Consider the following 15,570-nt stretch of genomic DNA (forward strand, 5'->3'; position numbering starts at 1 on the left):
ACAAAGCTTTTAGAATGAGCAATTCTTTAAGCAGGGAAAAGACACCAAAAGGCTCTAGTCCCCAGGCTCTGTTTTGCTTTACCATTTTAGTATTTATGTAAATATATATTATTATTTAGAATATTAGCATATGAAGTAAATAATGACCTATTTTAATTAAAACCAGGATGTTTGGAACTTCCTAATAGTCTGAAGTTTTCCAATATGGACATAAACTAGCTCCTATTCCTCTTTCTATATTAAATGTGTCACAATATAACATTTTCACAGGAAGATGTTTAAGGCTCTGGCACATAAAATATGTAATTTGTGTGATAAATTATATACAGAAAATATTTAAAATTCTGTGCAACTTGAGCTCTAAACATTCAAAAACCAAAAGTGTTCCATGTTATAAAATTTTAAAATATATTTCCTCTAAATTTGACACTGATTTGTAATACAAATACACATGTCTTGCATAATGTGATTCCTCAAATGAAAATAATTGAACAGAATATATTTGATACCACAAGTTTTCTAGATCATCCATTCTGAACAAAATAGTCTTTCATATAACTTATAAATGTTTCCAGTTAAACTAACACTGATGCAACAAATATCAGATCTGTTTTCCTACTCATGTGTCACACAAATATGTCTATAAATCTTAATTTATATTTGTCTCAGTAAACAAAAGCAATAAAGAATGTGTTAGTAACAGATATCAATAAAGGGTGCTTATTTCTCATTTGAAAAAAAATGAAAGTCATTTACACCTTGTTTGAAAGTTCTAAAGCAGCATATTTAGCTCTTAAGAAAAAAAAACATCAAAACAATAATTATAAATTATAAATTCTAATAATTCTTCTTTTGACATGAAAACCCAAAGCACAAATTCTTACAATTTAATAGATATTATGTTAGTGTACATCTGAATATATATTTGCAACCGTTCTCTGTTGGTAGGAAGCTGGTCTGTGAAGTGGAAGCAGTGAAGTTCACTGTGGCGGGGCCACACTTAATGGCCCTCCTGGGCATTAGAGGACATGGAATGGCTGAGTACCGGCCTCCCATTTACAGATATCATATTTGGTGGAACAGTAACCTAAGAGGAAGAAACATACTTTGCATCCATCAATTTAAAATGGGACAGCTGTCAAATTTTCAACAATTAGCATATTTTAACTTCTTTTTAATTGTAAGTGTTAATATTCAGCATTTATTATTTCAATAAATTACAAATAATCAAGGATAAATGTTCACTTCACCATGAAATGAAAAACCAGAGAGTTGTTATTTCTACAAAAAACAAGTTAAATAATCCATTAACACATCTTCAGCTTTATAAAATTACCAAATCAACATAAAGGACAAGAGCACAAACAGACTGTGGGCCAAGCTGTTAAAGAGCATTTTTAGCTAGATTAATTCTGGCTCCCCAAGAGTGCTTTGGAAAATGCAACCAAGTAAAGTAAATTTAACAAAGGAATGATTTTACAATTTTTATATTGATAACATGTATTATCTTGATGTTTCGTTCTCAGTGACCTCTTATTCTTATTTATTTAAAACAACAATAAATGGTTTTAAAAAGCACTTTTCATCTATAGGGCTAAGAAAGGTCAAATCTATGACTCTTGTGCATAACAATTGTGGAGACTTTGGGATTTCTTTTTAGTAAATAAACTCCTAAGTTTTGAAATTCTTTTAAAAGTCCATTTGCGAACCGTTAGTGAATAAAAACACTAAAGAATTTTCTAAATATCTCAAAATTACAATTTAAAAGAATGTAAGGAAAAATAATGTGGATCCTGAATAGTGGAACTTGACTATTTTGAACATAAAATGAAAATGTTTTTTTTAATTGGTTGTTCAAAACATTACAAAGCTCTTGACATATCATATTTCATACATTAGATTCAAGTGGGTTATGAACTGATGTGATTCTGCAATCTGTATTTGGGATAAAAATGGAAGTTCATAACCCACTTAAAAATGTCTTTAAAAACCAGTTTATCTAGATTATAATTTGGCTAATTTGGCTTCATAATCAAATGCTATCATTATCTCATAAGAGCTGAAGATTTGACCAAAAAAGTAAGCTGGTGAAAAGGAAAAGGAAATTTGTAAATTTAGTTTGTATTTGGTTCCCTTGTATTTCATTTCTTCCCTGTACTAAACTAAGATTTAATAACTTTCAGTAATGAAATTTCTTGTAAATCCAAGATGAAGCAGAGTGGTTGATACTACCTGCCTGGGGGGAAAAAAGAAGAAGAAATGCTTCTGTTCAGTGTTCATATGGGATTCCTCTCCAAGTACAGACAATAGACAGGTAATGACATTTTACTGTGTAACTTTGGCCACAAAGTCTCCATGTGTAGAATTAGTTTTTGTAATTCATGCCGAAATTAGAGTACTCATAGTTCTTTGTGAGAAAAAAAATTGTTTAATATACTTAAAAAGACATACTAATGGAGCTAAATGCTTAGAAGTAAAACATGCTCACTGCAGCACCATGTATAAATCCAATTTAATGGTTATCAATAATTAGCAAATAGGTTCTGTTATATTCATAGAGGTTAATACTATGTAGGCTTAAAAAAACAATAGGATAGATCTATATGTAATAAGATGGGAAGCTTCAAAAATGTCTTCTTATGAAAGATTCCATTTTGGTAAGCTAAATGTGTTTATATATTATAAAAGTGGTCTGGAAGGTTAGCAATCTATCAAGAGTGGTTACTGTGAAAGAAAAGAGCCATTTGCTTTGATATTTAAAATTTTGTTTAATAAACTTTTAAATATGAGAGAACATCCTTAAAGAACTATTCTATAAATTCTAGGAGGCAAAGATCTTATCTATTTGGTTACCATATTATATCAATTTTTCAAGTGCCTGGCACAGTGTAGTACTTAGTAAGTATTTCTTACTGTAGACAGAGCTATCAACCTGAAATCTTTTGTTCAAATCAAACCAAGGAAATATAAACAAAAACAGGCCAGTTAAACAAATAAAACATGCCAGTCAGATTCTGGGTGACTTCCCCAGTTTTTTACCGACCCCCCTGCCAAGGCTTCTACCTACCCAAATTTAAAATTTTCAGTCTGAGGAAATATTTATTATCAAAGGTGAAGCATTATTCATCAGTTTATTTTCAGACTTTATTTTTATAAAGCTATATTCTCTTTGTAACAGTGTAATGACCTGCTTTTTAGTCAATTTAGGCACCCTACAGTATAAAAAGCATCCAAAGAAGTTCTTGTGTCAATAGAGGCCAACATTAATCTTATTCTCTGTAAATAACTTTATTGTTCATATATAAATCTCAACATGAAACCCAATTTGTGAAATACTAAACTAGATTAATGCTGTGTATGAAAACAGGACTGATCTCTGTGATTACACGGTTGAATGGAGGCAAGGTGTGGAAAAACCCTCCAAAACGTGAAAAAAACATGGCATGTTAAAAACCCCATTTACACTACAGCAATCAACTAACTAATTGTTCTAATGTGAACCAACCATCCACAGGTTAATTATTCAGGTAAGAAAGAGAGCCATAAAGCAGGTTGATACCTGGAGTTAAATTGAACATTTGGGTGCCAAAATAGAGGCAAGCACAGAGCCAACTTTCTGATGAGCGATCTAAACCTACTGTCTAAAATCATTGGAGATTTTATTTGGCAATATCATTGTTGTTATAATTTTAAATGTCAGAATTTAAAAGAAACTAGGAGAAATCTTCATTACATGACAAAAACACGGATGTAAAGCAAGTATTACAAGAAATGAAGAGCCTGTGTCCATTTTCACTACTTTTTGCAGTTTTTTGAAATACAAGTCGGAAAAGTGCAGTGAATGTAGACATACAGTTCAATTAAGGCAAATGAGAACAACTTACCACACAGGTAAAATGAAAGAACACTGCCAGCCCCCTACTGACCTGACTTTAAAAATGGGATATCTTATCATGTATTTTTGCATTAATTTGTATTTCATATATATTTGTATTTCATATAATTTTATATATTAATTTGTATTTCATATAATTTGTATTTCATCAAGTAGTATTTATCTTGATAGTTTTTAGGTTCCCCATTATATTGAATGCCTATTCTATAAGCCCTCAACAACTCCTCCTCTTTTCCTCTTGATGGAACCATAGCCATGATTTTTATAATTACTACCTTGCTTTAATTTTTAAAATTATTTATTTATTTTTGGTGCTGCCGATTGAATGTAGGGTCTTGCTCATGGCAAGCATGTTCTCTACCACTGAGATACATCCCAAGCCCCAATTCATTTCTAAAGAGGACCACACCTATGCATGCATCACCAATATACAAGTTTTGAATACTGCTAAATAGCTCATGGATAAATTTTTGTGTGTGCTCCTCTTATAATGTCATGTTTGACTCTATTTCATTCATTGTATTGCTATATGATCATATATGTGTTGAATGCATTGTTATATTTTCTATTATATTTGGACATTACAGTTATACTTATTTAGAGTTACTGCATATGATACTACATGAACACACTTATATGTAAGTCCTGGCACACAAAAATGCAATTTTCAGAATTATATGACTAAAAATAAAAATGCTTGTCCTCGATTTTGGATACTGAAAACAGTATTAGATCTTATGTCAATGTTTTTTGTAAAATAAAATGGGTTAATGTATGAAATATTCACTAAAAAAATTTAGGAGATCCCACTCTACAGACAGAGCTATCAATAACCGCCTAGTCCAAGAGATGAAATTTTAAACTCAATACAATCTGATGTAATGAGTTTAAAATAAGATACAATTATAGGATCATCATTTCAGTCACCTTTCTGTGTTGATCCACATCCAGCTCATTCTGGAAGTAATGAGGGTTTTCTGTGTGAAAGCACTGCCAACTCAGGGCCAGTAACACACCAAATACACAGCTGCCTGCTGTACGATTCTGTTGGCTTAAAAGGCATTTCCAACTTAATGCACAGTATTTAAAATTAGTTCATTGGAACTGATTCATGTATTCATCAACTAAGTGCAGTAGCACTGCAGTCAATTTCTGAGTGGTTACTGGTTCTCCTGGGTGCTGATGTGACACTGTTTTTCAGGCCTAGGATGTGAATGTGCAGAAGATAGAGGCTTCATTTTATTCATTTTTACATTCCCAGTATATAGTAAAATATTTGGTACTTGGAACTCATGTTCTTGAAATCGCTTGTCAGATTTATTGAATTGAGAAAACTATAGCTGTACAGTGACTGGTTTGAAACTCATCTTTAATTTATCAGATGAGAAATAAAAAATTTTTCAAAAATAAGACTGTACAGTTATTAACATGAGAATATTTCCCCCTTTAAGTGTAAATTTGTCATGATCTGTGAAATGCCAATTTCAATATTTAAAGCTATACCAAATTTCTATGCTGCTTGGCACCTAAATGCAGCTCCCCCCAGCCAAAAAAAAAAAAAAAGCTATAAAATTCAACACTAATCCCCCTGAATTATTTGTTTTCTTCACTCTTGAACGTTTCCATATTTGCCCAGATATGAGCAGCATGTCTTCTGGGAGAAGAACATCTGTCACTCAAATATTGAGAAAACTGGCTAGAGCAGCTGAGTATGGCAATTGCTGAAGTTCTTGAGACATCCAAGTTGCCTCTCTGTTCTTTTCAGTTTTTGTAGCAATACTGTTCCTTTGCAGATTTAATTTTTGTTGAGCTCCATTTTTGCTCAACAAGTCTCTTAACTCTTCTCTAAATAGTTTATAAAATGTTTATAAAAGGAATTCACAAAATCAAATACCTAGGGAGTCAGTGAAATCCCGAAGACTTTCCTTCTGTCTTCAGTGTTGAGGTATTTCTAAGACGATGACTACTGGGGAATCAAGCAGTAGGAATGCAGAGATGATTGACTCTGAGAATTCTTAGTGCAGCTTCTGCTCAAAGTTCACCATGTACTCTTTCAGGGCATGAAGGGTATAGAGTGAAGAAACTCACCCGCAAAAATTTCCTTGGGATACTCATTTAGCATTTACCCTGAAGAAAGATACACCCTCCTCTCTCCTGCTTTCTACACCTCCATGAAGAAGAACTAGACAACTATGGCAGGGCATTGTGAAGACTGTGGTTTCTGTATTAGTTCTCATCTACATTCTCTAGATTTTTTTTTTTTTTTGGTGGTGGTGCTACTGGGGTGGCCTACCACTGAACCACATCTCCAGGCCTTTTTTAAATTTTGAGACAGAGTCTCACTAAGTTGCCCAGGCTCAAACTTGAAATGCTCCTACCTCAGCCTTCCAAGTATCTGGGATCATGGTATGTGCCAGCACACCCCAATTCTCTTATTTATTTGGTGGGGTGGAGAACTAGGGATTGATCTCAGGGGCACTTGACCACTGAACTGCATCCCTAACCCTATTTTTTATTTTATTTAGAGACAGGGTCTGAGTTGCTTAGCACCTTGCTATTGCTGAGGCTGGCTTTGAACTCACAATCCTCCTGCCTCAGCCTCCAAAGTTATTGAGATTTCAGGCATGTGCCACCATGCCAGGCTCTCTTATTCTTTTGATTAAAGCTATATAACTCTTCTAACTCCACCTATGACAGTTATTTTGGAGAAGCTATGTCTGGAAACTTGGTGGTTCCCATCACCGGAAGTCTACCTTTTCTGGAATAGGAAGCAGTCTTCTAAAGAATCTTAATATGCTAACATAATTTCTTAAAATAAGATATCAGAGCACTGTCAACTATATATAATTATATATAATTATACAATAATAAACCAAAAGTCATGTTCTGCACCTGGCTCATGTTGTGGAAAATAGAGCCAACATTTTAAACTATTTATAAAACTCTGGACTCCTTCAGTTTATAATTCAAAAATGACCCCTAACATAAAAGAGTAAACTTCTGGCATCCTCTAAATTAGGATTTAAATGCTAGAAAAAAGTTTCCCTCAAGTATTAGTTTGACAATATTGAAAATAAACTCACTGTCACCCATCTGATAAAGAAAACTTACCCTTTTCAATTTGGCAGCAGCCTCTCCAGAACGGATTTCAGTCAGTAAACTATGTCGGATCCGTTCAGGGTCAGGGCTTTGGAATGTTAAAGAACTTTGTCTTTTAAGGGTGAATGATGGGCAGTCAGCTGGAGTTGGTGTTGAGAATTTTGTTCATTATGTGCAGAGTTATTTTGCTACAAAAATAAATGCACGATATTTATATGAATTCCAAGGGAACAATAGTTCAATTTTGTAAAACGTTTTTTATCACCAATAGTTCTTTAAGAATTACCATTTGCCCAATCGGTGATTTAGATATGGCTGTTTCTTCACCCAATAAATTCTTTTTGCTTCCAAAGCTCAACTAGAAGACAATGGCATTACTTTACCTTCCCTTCCCTTGAACAGAGGAGGCTAAGAAAGAAAAATGGTCTCTCTCTTTCAAGGATACAGTTTACTGTGTGAAGTCAAATAATAATGATATTTCCAATACATGAAGTTGACTAGAAGAGCCAAACTAATAATCAGAAAATTCTACAAAATTAAAAATAATCCATGTTCATGTTTTCAACATACAGGTTGGAAAATGAATATTTTTGAAAGCACAGTCAAATATTGACAATTTCATAGTGGTTAAATCTAAAGTATCTTTTAATAAAGGAGTATTAATTACTACATGTAAATATTTATTTTGTGTTTCAGGAAGTCATGGGGACTTTGGTTGGCTGTTTTATTTTTCCCATGAGGATAAAAATAAACATTAGTAACTTCTAAACTGAAGAATCAAAATCTTAAACTTCTTAGGAAGGAATATTCAGTATCAGAATTAACTGGCAAATCAAGTAATCTTAAACATGTCTTTTTCCAACTGCCATAAAAAATAATGAGTTAAACATGGTTTGGACAATGACTCAAAAAATGCATTATCTAAATCAAAGTTCCATTGTTTAGGAATGGTATTCCAGTTTATGGAAAAAATGCAGGTTTTATTTCCAACTCAAGAATTAAAGTCTATATCATGCATCACTTCCTGATGCCTTAACAAATAATAAATGTAAATATTTCCCACTATAAATATTGCTTTAAAATTACTGGAAAATATTCACTTGCAGTACGGTTAATGTTCTCCTACTCTAAGAATGTTTGAAAAAGTACTGTAAAATACTTCTGGAACCATCACAGAAATATGAAAGTATTCTTTAAACACCATCAGAGTAAAAGTACACAAAACATTTCTTAAAACTCACATGCAGATTATCATGAGTCACACTATGAATTTCATACCCTCATTGCCTATACAGTCTGAACCTGGCAAAATACACTATTTAGTTGACTAAGCATCATCTCAATGACACATTTTTTGGTAAGTTGTTAAGGCAGACAATAGTTAGATGATATTTTAGTCAACACATGTAAAACTGAAAAAAAGTGACCTTAACAAAATGGGGAATTAAGAAAGTTACACTTTAGAACTGATTTCAATTTGAATTATTTACATGCAAAAATGTATGGTCAGCTGTGAGGTTGAATGAATATAATGGAAAAGGCACAGCCCAGGTGTTGGGTTACTTTATCTAGTCTTTGATACTGCTGTTTCATATAACCAACACTATTTATATTGCATTATATAGTACTATAAAACTTTAAGAGAAAATGAAGTATGCCAGGACATCCAGAAAAACTAAAAATGAATTAGCAAAGAAAATAGTTCAAACTCTAAACTAGTAAATTAACAAAGCCTATAAATGAAGAAATTTAATATCATTACTAATAATACAATTATATAATGACAACCTTATAGTAATATCTAATCAAGTTATGTGAATTATTCAGAGTAAATAATGATATTTATGTATTACTTTCTTCCCTATAGTAGCATGGTATCCTATTAATAAGAATTCAGAGTTCAATAATGCACAAACATACCAACATGCTTGTTATCCACTATTTTAACTAGGTTCCATAATAATCTGAATACTTATTTTTTTAAAAGGTAACATTTACCTTATCCATCATATCAATTTGTGGGGTGTCTGCACACCTGTGTACACAGTAAGTCTTCCCATCCTCTGTGTGAGCTGGAGGTTGGGTGGATGCAATCACACTGGGTGCCTCGGGCCATGCCTTCCTGAAAGACTGTGACCTCTTCACAACAGCAAGGGCAAATGGCAAAGGAGCAGAACTTGAATATGGTCTTGGGGCACCAAAAGTTTTCAAAATATCCAGGTTTACTGCTGCTACCTGACTAGCGGGAAGAAGCATAGCCTTGGGAGCTATAGGAGGAGGAGAGGTTTCAGCAGGTTTCTGGTTGATGATGTCATCTTCCATCTTTTTAATTTGAGTAGTTTTACTTAAGGGAGAAAGTGTCTGTTCTGAAGGAGGCAGTGTGTCCCTTTCCATCTCTTTTTTTTTTTTTTTTTTTTTGGTTAGTTCCTTGGGGGAATGATTAGGGACAGTATGGACATTCTTGGCAGCTGCAGATGTCACGTACTGACCTGATACTCTCTTCTGCATCTGCAAGAAAAAAGATCTTGGTTAGGCCTGGGGATTTGAAATCCAAGATTTAAATTTCAATTCCAAAATATTGTTTATTTCTTCCAAATTTGGCACAAAAGGAGCTGTGCCAGTGTCTCTAGTCATTCTGGGAGGTTTCAGAGGATCAGTCACAGTACCATCGGGTGAGCTCACAGCCCTGTGCAACTGTTGCTCTGTTCTCAAGTTAGGCTTTGGTTTAGAATCTAGTGGTAGCTCCCCTGGCCTTCAGAAGTAACAAGGTCTTGTGTTTGTGGGGCCACCTCCTTCACATTCCCTGAAGCATGTATCTTTTGATCATCTTTATACCATATGGTTTCTGATTCTCAGTTTTTCAGTATATCCAGGGATTTGGGAGGTACTATTTTATAAGTAGTCATTCCAATTTTGGGTATATACTCTCTTGCAATTTCATTTGAAGCTTTTGGCTTGGGATTATAGTCTTCTCTGTAAAGTGGCAGCTGAATAGTTATCAATTCCATCTATAGGAGACAAAGGATCATCATCGCATTGTGCACAAGCTGGATCTTTTATGGCACGTCTGTCTTCTGAATATATTACTGGGGTGCTCTGAATCCTCAATTCTATTGAGGTAGTTACAGAATTTTGTAGATTTAAAGATAGGTGTTGAGTTGGTTTGTTATTTGAAGTTTGCACACTTTCATCAACTTTGAAAGCAGGCAAATTATGATCTTGGTGATTCCCAGAACTTATGCAGGAAGGGATTGTCTGAATTGCATTGTCATCTTTTCTGCACCAAGCTGATTCAGTTTGTGGTCTGATACTAATGCTGCTAGTAGATGATTTTCCTTGGAAGTTATAACAATTTTATGTGCTTGATAGCTTGACTGTCTGTCAATTTCCATGACTGCGTCCTTATTTTTTGCTTCCCCTTCTACATTGATTTCTGTTCTCCTCACTCTATTTTTCATAGTATCTTCTGTATTTGTTGTAAGGACAATGATTTCATTCTGAGCTATGGAGAGAAAAAATAGAAAAACTCAAGTTTACAATGTTTGCCTCATCTAACCTATCATCAGTTGGTTTGAATGCTACAGATAATCTTTATATCACTAATTATACAAATTCAGGCAGTGGCATACAGAGAAAGCAGTAAGGCCTGTACAGTCAAAAGAATCTGAGTTTTGAACCTCTTTAACTAATGTAGCCACATGTTAAATTATAAAAACCCCTCACAGCTTCATTTTGCTGACACGTAAAGAGGTGAAAAAATGTTGGTTTGTTTTACAGTACTGTGGATTGAACCCAAGGTCTCAAGCTTGCAGGCAAGTGCTCTACCACTGAGTCCATCCCCAGCCCTTTGTTAAATTTTTAAATTTTGAGAATGTCTTAGTAAATTATTGAGGCTTCCCTCAAACTTGTGATGCTGAGTGGCTTGGATTATAGGTGTGAAAATAAGTATTCTAAATTATAGATATAATTATATGTAAATTATACAGATACATACATACACATCTACGTTTGTGTACATATATATCACAGGTAATATTTTAAGATAGAATATTGTCTAGAATAGACAATATAGAGAAGGCATCTATGCTCCAAAAAATAAGTAAAGATTTCATTTTTCCATCATTGTTAATGAAGAAAGAAATTGATAAATTCAAAAATTGTATTTTTCCCTCCAGAATCTTTTTTCAATAGCCCCTCATGTAAATTTATATTTCATATCTAGTATTAAAATAATCTCAGTAAATGTCATTTTTAATTAAGACAAACGACAGAAAACATGATCTTTAAGAAAGTAAAGAACTGGAGTTATAGCTCAAAGGTAGAGCACTTGTCTAGCATGCACTAAGGCCTTGCTTGGGTTCAATCCCCAGCATCACCAAAAAAAAAAAAAAAAAAAAAAAAAAGAAAGAAAGAAAGAAAAAAAATTGAAGAATTAAAAACAAAAAACAGTCTATTGATTGTGCACATTGGGTGTCCTTAATAAAGTCTTTTGGAGGAATTTGTTTTTAGTCATAAAATGGTTGATTTCAACCTTATAAAAACAAAAATGTTAGTTTTAATTTTTCTCTGTGGGGAAAAAAGTATCCTTATTCTTCTAGAGTTGTAGCCCAAGAGATCTGTGACAGTCTCCCTCTTAGATCCTGTCGACTTTTTCTCTAATTCTAGTTCATATGACCTGAAAATGCAAATTGCCTGCCAATCCCTGCATTAGTAGCAACAGCTTCTACTCCACAGGATGGCAGAGAACTGGAATAGCATCTGGAAGGGTGCAGGCATTATGAACATGCATCCATACCTAGTAAGCACCTGCTATGAGGCATTGTTTCTCCTGCATGATGACCAGTAACCTCCCTTTTGAGATATGGGAATGGCTTGCATAGCACTAATAAGTGGCAGGCCTCAAAAGTCAACTCATGAAAGATGTCAAGTATTTCTCTATAGTTTTATCATCATACACTTTTACCTAAAAGAGGATGAGATCAAATACAAGCCCTAAAATTGGAGGAGCTACAGTAAATAGTTTCTCTGAAAACAAACAAACAAAACCATGCAAGCTATACCCAAACAAAATAAGTCATGATGTCAGGTAAATTTTTATGTAATTTAAAAAAAAATTCACATTTTTAAACATTGCTTAAATGTACTATTATTTGGTCATAGCAGCTAATATTTGCATTACCAGATTCCTATATCAAGTATGTCATTTTAAAATAGAATTTATTTTTATTTTCTCAAATAAAATTCAACTGATTATCACATTATGTTCACTATTTGAGTGACTTCCTTTCTCAATTACTAAGAACTGAAAACTTTTGGGATTTAAAAATTAAGAATATGTAAGATAAGGAAGCAAAGAAGAGGCAAATTTCTGATTCTGCTTTTAATTAACTTGGTTAAGTATTTAATGTTTATATAGAAAGCACTATTCTGAACACTATTATGAGCACAGAAGAATGTAAGACATATTTTTTTTGGCAACAGAAAATGAGCCTAAATGCAATTATCAAGAATACAAGTAACAATGATTGGTTATGAGATTGTGGGGGAAAGGGTATATTCATACATTGTTCAAAGAACCAGAAATTAGTACAACCACTCTGGAAAGCAGAATGGAGATTCCTCAGTAAATTTGGAAAGGAACCACCATTTGACCCAGCTGTCCCACTCCTTAGTATATACCCAAAGGATCTAAAATCAGTGTACTACAACGACACAGCCACATCAACATTTATAGCAGCTCAATTCACAATAGCTAAGCTATGGAACCAACCTAGATGTTCATCAATAATTGAATGGATAAAGAAATTATGGTGGGTAGGGGTGTGTGTGTGTGTGTGTGTGTATGTACATTATATATATATATATATATATATATATATATATATATATATATATATATATATATATATAATGGAAATATGATGATACACACACACACTATATATATATATATATATATATATATATATTGGAAATATTATGATACACACACACTATATATATATATATATATATATATATAATGGAAATATTATGATACACACACACACACAATGGATTATCACTCAGTCATAGAGAAAGGTTTTATGACATTTGCCAGTAAATAAATGACTCTGGAGACTATCAAGCTAAGTGAAATAAGCCAATCCCAAAAACCAAAGGTCAAATGTTCTCTCTTATATGTGGATGCTAATCTACAAAAAGAGGAGGGGAGGAGAACAATAGAAGTTCATTAGATTAGATAAAGGGGAATGAAAGGCAGGGAAGATAGTTAGGAATAGAAAAGACAGTAGAATGAATCTGACATAACTTTCCTATATACATATATGAATACGTCACAATCTGAACATTGTTTATGTCCACAAAACTGGGATACTAATTATAATAAGGTATAATCCATGATTATAAAAATATACAAAAATAGATTCTGCTATGTATAACTAAAAAGAATAAAAATTTTAAAAATGTAAATGAGCCTAAATATATTTTCTTCTTGCTGTTTCTTATTTTCCACTGACTATATTTTGAAACTGGATATTATCCAGTTTCAAAAAAAGAAATATTTTCCAAGAGGAAGTAAATCAATGTAAAAATATAAATTAAATTAAATTCTCCTTAACAAACATTAATTTATTAGTTTTATATTCCAAATTTGTTTTTTATATTTTCAGTGGGTTAGACCTACTGAATCATTGAATTTAGCTCTAAATTTTTCATCAACATTTCACAATTATTCCCAGTGATTTTCAGGCCTGGAAGCTTAGAATCACCACTTAATTTATTAGCTAATTCCTCCTCATACATATCTGACAAGAGTCTTACTTGGTCTGTGAATGGCCAAGTTATTTTCCAAGGGTGGCCAATAGAAGGAGAACGTAGCTTCTATACTGCAATGTCTTTTCTCTACTCAAAATTAATATAAACATCTACAATCTGACCAAAGGATGGTTTGAATAAGTGTATACTGTAGGTGAAAAGAGAATAAAACCACTTTGGGAATAATAAATTATTTATTTTTAAAATCACCTAAAGTTGACAAAAGGTCATTGCAAAGTGTGTGCAAATCAAAATAAATATTTCGTAAATGTACTGTGACCCCAGCACTAACTTGATGTCAAAATCTTTGAAAATGGGCTGGGAATGTGGCTCAAGCAGTAGCGCGCTTGCCTGGCATGTGTGTAGCCCGGGTTCGATCCTCCGCACCACAAACAAAGATGTTGTGTCTGCTGAAAACTAAAAATAAATATTAAAAATTCTCTCTCTCTCTCTCTAAAAAAAAAATCTTTGAAAATAATATGCTAAATCATTTTTTCTAAGAAAGAAGAAGCTTTTAAATCATGATTTCTCAATAGGAATGCTACTGCCATCACAGTATATGAAGGGAAAAAATTATCAAGATATAAAGAATAGGAAATGATTTACACATGGAGAAAAGACATTCTCCATGTGTCTCAGAATGGGACTGTACATTTGAAGTAAAGTCAATCAGCAGCATACACATTCAAGTTAACATATACATACCAAAAAAATGAAACTGACATAGATATACAGATAGCATTAGGACTATGACTTCTTATCCAAGTATGAATACTATAGTATTATGTTTTTTACGAATATTTACTGTTTTTTTATGTTAACATAGGTTGGGCTATCAGCATTCATAAATCACTTTCTTCTTATTCCCTTGAAATATATCATTGTGCAAGATCAATTTCTCTTACAAGATGATCCAATTCAATTGAGGAGTCAGGAATACAAAACTGCATGGCTTCTAGGAATCGTGTAACAAAATTAACAAAGTCGTAGGATTTCAATGGGAAATTGATTTTTCTGCAAAAATGAGATGAGCATAGACCAAATGATAGAATGGAGGGAACTACATCATAGAAAAAAAGAAGAAACTGTCTTGAGATGGGAATAAGAATTGGGGAAAGTATAAAGAAGATTAGATAATTAGATGGTTTGAACCTTGAAAATCAGGCACATGAGTTTCATCCAAAATATAGCAACTTGAGTATGATGTAAAATAGAACTGTGCTACAGAATTAGAAGGAAAACAGAAAAACAGAACAGAAGTAGATGCATAGAGGACATTGCTTTTAAGATCTAAGGTTGAAGTTCGACAATCCCTAAGACTTAACAACATCATCAATGTAATGCATTGGAGAGCTAAGAGCATACTTTGGAGTAATACTGACTGAGTTAAACTCTAGGTCCATCAGTTATTAGTTGTGGGAATTAATATCTTTGTGATTCAATCTTCAGTAGCCTTTATAGGCTATCCATAATAGCCTATAAATGAGGTGGCTATTAAAGGACTCAATATATAAGATTAAATGCGTTGATATGTGTTAAGGATAGTCCTTGGCACTTCATTGTCTACCAATGTGTAAATAAGCGGTCAGTGTTTATAAAACCCACCATTCTCTTCGCTTGGGCCCAAATCGGACTTCAAATTTCTTACACTGCGGGCTATCATATCTTCATTGCTTGTGTCATACACAGTACTGTGTGACCCTCTGGAAGATATGATATTGTATATGTGTATACTATTCAAACTCATACAATAAGAAAAC

At 33.1% G+C, this 15,570-nt stretch overlaps 1 pseudogene; it reads right to left on the reverse strand.

Annotated features, from left to right (window-relative positions):
• Positions 1–1,000: 1,000 nt before the first annotated feature.
• The window catches only part of LOC143407586 (cordon-bleu protein-like 1), a 96,532-nt pseudogene continuing 81,962 nt past the window's right edge, over positions 1,001–15,570 (reverse strand).

This window comes from Callospermophilus lateralis, chromosome 9 (assembly GCF_048772815.1).
Source record: "Callospermophilus lateralis isolate mCalLat2 chromosome 9, mCalLat2.hap1, whole genome shotgun sequence".
NCBI lineage: Eukaryota > Metazoa > Chordata > Mammalia > Rodentia > Sciuridae > Callospermophilus > Callospermophilus lateralis.